Source organism: Stegastes partitus, unplaced genomic scaffold (assembly GCF_000690725.1).
Source record: "Stegastes partitus isolate 25-593 unplaced genomic scaffold, Stegastes_partitus-1.0.2 Scaffold289, whole genome shotgun sequence".
Lineage (NCBI taxonomy): Eukaryota > Metazoa > Chordata > Actinopteri > Pomacentridae > Stegastes > Stegastes partitus.
The window spans coordinates 382,691-386,859 of NW_007578020.1; the positions used below are offsets into that span (position 1 = coordinate 382,691).

The following is a 4,169-nucleotide window of genomic DNA, read 5'->3' on the forward strand; positions in this document are numbered from 1 at the left end:
TGCAAAATCTTTGATGATGCACATTACCACACGTCACAGAGCTTCTTGATTCCTCCTTTTGTCCGTTGACTGCTAAGTTCCACTTCCTGGTTCACGTGGATCGTCGGTGCACTGGCAGCAGCACACCCTTCGGTTTTCCCCCTCATAGGAAAAAGAGAAACCGTTCACGGGCTGAGCCTCCTGGTCACGTAACTTTCTATTGTATTGTATTGTATCTTGAATTCTGCAAACATCTCAGCTCATGCACATCTGCATCCCAATTCCTTGTATTGTGTTTTAATCAGCAGACCGACGTCCCTTCAGACCGGAGGTGTTAACGCAGCCTTAAACAGTTAAACTTCTAATCTAGTTTATGCATTCATTAGCCTCTGCTGTGTTATTAGGATACAGATTAAAAAAACATTTAAAAGGCAGAAAAAACAGACACCAGCAAAGTGATAAAGTAATTATTGTGGTAATCGTGTAAAAGATGAAGAGGAGGCATGAAGAAAATGATTAGTTTAATACATAGAAAGTCTCCAAATGCATTCTAATTTCACATATTCAAATGATGATTCATTCGGTTTATTCATTCTGCTTTATGAAAGCTGTTCAGGCGAAGTCCAATTTTGTAAAATGAGAACCTCCAGATTGATTTTTATCGCCACGTGAGGAAGAAAACACGATAAAGAAGCACACGAGGCAGTAAATGAAACTAACAAGAGCGTTAGCCTGTGATGCAGAGTCGAGGTCAATCTGCAAAAGAACAAAATAATAAATAATAAAGATAAAACACACCTACTGTAAATCTCTGCAGGCTTTCGTCAAGCACAATGGAGTAGAGCTGCATGCTAAAAATATTCCCCTACAACCTTCAATCATGCATTCTGGAGTTTGAACAAACAGCTTGTAATTCACTCGTGTTTACGTTGAGCAGTCAACAAGGTGCCACGCGATTTACTGCACGTTCATTTATTAGCACATGTAGCGCACACAGGCCTCCGTCGGCGTAATCATCTGTTCTTATATATCCTTGACTAGCCTCTCCGGTCTGCCATTGTTCCTGCTGCATGTTCCCTGGTCCTGCCGTATAGCGCTTTCATGTTTCCCCCAGTTTTCAGTTTCCTCTGCTTCTGCTGCCCGACGCTCAGTGACGTGTCTTTTGTTCGCTCGCTTCTCAGAGTTTTGTCTGCTGGTGCCAGCGCTGAAAAGACTTCTGTGTCCTTGAACCCAGCTTTAGGCAAAGGGTGCAGCATGTTCTTCATCATCAGAAGGGTTCTCCTCATCGTTTAGCTCCTGTGAGGCTTTAAACCTGTGATCTGTCTGCATGTCTGGGTTTTCAGGAGAATTATTTATTTTATTGTGAAGTTATTTCTACATTCAGTCCTGCAGAAGGTGAATGATCACATGTTGCAGCCCTTTTTCAAACCTGCACTGATCTCTAAACTTCTATTCAGTGTAATCAATGAGGAAAACAGAAACTTTTCCCACTTTATGTAACATCAGGTCTGATCATCTGCTTGACTCACGACTCTTCCACATACGTGATGCGACAGAGCTGAGGTCAGAAAAACTTTCTAAAAGCTCACGGTGGCATTTTTATTCCTGTAATGACGTTTGTGGAGTTCTCTGACCTCTGCAGTTCCTCTTTAACTATAAAAAGCAGCGACGATGATGCAGTAGAAATGTGATGAGCTCTGCTTTTTACAAATGCCAGTGACCGACTTGCACGACCACAAATATCGGTATTGATCAGCCCTGGTGATGTTGACCACTTTAACAGAACAAGTTGGGCAAAAGTCAGGCTCCAAGATGCAACACCGAACCAAAACTTCAAAAAGTGCTCCTTTATATAATATTGATTATTCAGGACGGAATCAGCTAAAAAGGGAATTTTGTGGCTTCTTCTTGCTGTAATCAGGCTCTAATTGCTACACGACAACATTTTGTTTTCAACTTGGAAACCACACAGAGAATAAATTTATGGAGCTTTTATACTGGGTGGGACTCCAGACGGAGCTTCTCTGTGAAATTAAAAAATGTTTGAGGACACGTCCTAGATCACTGCAACCGCTGCCTTTCAACTGCTTCAGATGTTGCTGTGAAGTGTTGTCCACGCACACAGAGCCTGTGTGTGGAGTCATTTGTGTTGCACAATGCCTCGCCCGCGGGCATGTGTGGTATAATGAGGCCTACTATATGATAAGGAAGTCAGCTTTATTGTCATTATTTCTGGACCCTAATTGGTTGTCTCGCAGGACACAGTCTAATTTAGTTTCATTGTCTCCCTTCGCAGTATGAAAACAGATGGCCTCACACGCCCATGAACACACCCACACCTTCTCTCCTGTGAAATGATGTGCCGTACATACAGTAAAGGCAATCCGACTTCCTGATCACACAGATGTATGTCCACGTTTTCTCTCTTAGGAATCACATAGCTGATGTAGACACAGAAAGCTGACTTTATGCTCACCAAAAACAAAAAGGCATTTTTGTTATCTAGCCAAGCCTCTGTGAGGTTTTGCAAGAAGGGAGTTTCCACCACAACGTGTCACCTCTCATGACAGCACCCTCGTGTCCACACCACTGGTAACGGACGTTCTGCTGCTGTCACAAAGCTTTGATTTCAAGGAACTTTATTTGTCAGGCCGGTTCACGTTCACGTGTATGTGGTACGAAATTAGTACTCAGGTCCTGGTCTTTAAGAAAAAGTTAATTAGTACAATAGAACAAGAGCAAAATATAAGTAAACATACAGCAATACAAGCATCACGGTTCAGGTTTGGACCCAAGTGCAGACACACAGCAGACAGGAACAGATCAAGGTGGAAGTTTGTTTAATAAATGAATAAAACAAGCGAAACACAAGCGAGTGTGGAAGTGAACTGAACTCTATGGAAACTGAACCAGGAATTTCTGATATAACAAAACTGGAAAAACTCAAAAAAATACAAAGAAAACTCAACAAATTGGAGAAAAATACAGAATAACTGTACTGGAAAACAGAAACACTCACAGAAACCAGAACTAAAACTACAGCGGGGGGAAAGGGAGGCAGGCTGGGGCAAAACAGGATGGAGGCAGGTCGGAGTCCGGTGGCAGGAGAACGCTGGCTGGGGGAACACAGGCTGAAGACAAGTCGACAGGCCGCCGTGAACCTGGAAAATGGGATGACGACCTGGCGCAGGGTGGAGGGAAGAGCTTTATGGGAAGGAGGTGATTGGGAACAGGTGAGTCCAGAGCTGTGGGTGATTGTGGTTGATTGAGGGCTGAGAGGCACAGAGACAGACAGATATACATATATATATATATATATATATATATATATATATAAAGCCCAAATCAGTTATGTTTACCACTAATTATTTGTACGACTCCACATTGGACAAAACAAACAAACAAACAAAAGAAAAAGATTCGCCGTCAGTGTAAACTTAGATGGTTTCCTCAGCTTGGTGTCACTGTTGTGGCTCAATGTGGGAATCAAACTGTTCAGTCGGACATCAACTGGATTGTTTAACATTCTGGCCAGAAACCCAGACGGAGGAATCGGATCCGGTGCTGTTGACTCACCCGGTGAAACAGTGTTGACTTGTTCAGGCGTTTTGTTCATTGAGACGTAATGAGGTTCAACCGCCATCTGGAAATGTGACACGCTGCAATCTGATTTGATTTGATTTGATTTACTCGACAATCTTTATAAAGAGAACAAATCTTACCCCAGATGACACTTATTAAACCAGCAGTGTGGAACTTCTGTCGCCCCCTTCTGGCGACGTTGAAGCATTATGACGTCTGCCTCGCCCTGGATTGATCCCTGCTTCACTCCAAACATCTCACAAATTCTGTTTTCCAGTCGTCTGTTCCCACATGGCTGCCTGCTAACTTCTCCAGTCACTGCTGCTCAACATGTACCAGCGCAGAGATGACAAAACAGAAACTAGATTTAAATACAGAGGGATTCACCAGTCGCTGATCGGATCAATATCTGTATGGGTGAACCACATCGAGCGTGTTTGATGAATGGGAAGCAACCAGTGGAGTTGTGTAATCGCTGCAGGATAGTTTTATCCTGACTCATTCGGGACAGCGAACAACTCCTATTCCTTATCTCAAGCACTCACCGAGAAGGTTTAAATGAGAAAATGTTGTGATAATATATTATACATCACTGCTGAGATTTACTG

The 4,169-nt window shown here is 42.9% G+C and overlaps 1 long non-coding RNA gene across 1 annotated transcript; it reads right to left on the bottom strand.

Moving 5' to 3' along the window:
• Window positions 1-2,824: 2,824 nt before the first annotated feature.
• LOC103358081 (uncharacterized) lies at window positions 2,825-3,961 on the bottom strand. The gene is made up of 3 exons (XR_520234.1): window positions 3,702-3,961; window positions 3,556-3,622; window positions 2,825-3,251 (listed from the first exon to the last, which is right to left on the bottom strand). It is a non-coding gene; the product is annotated as an uncharacterized LOC103358081 (long non-coding RNA).
• Between the last annotated feature and the right edge of the window lie 208 nt (window positions 3,962-4,169).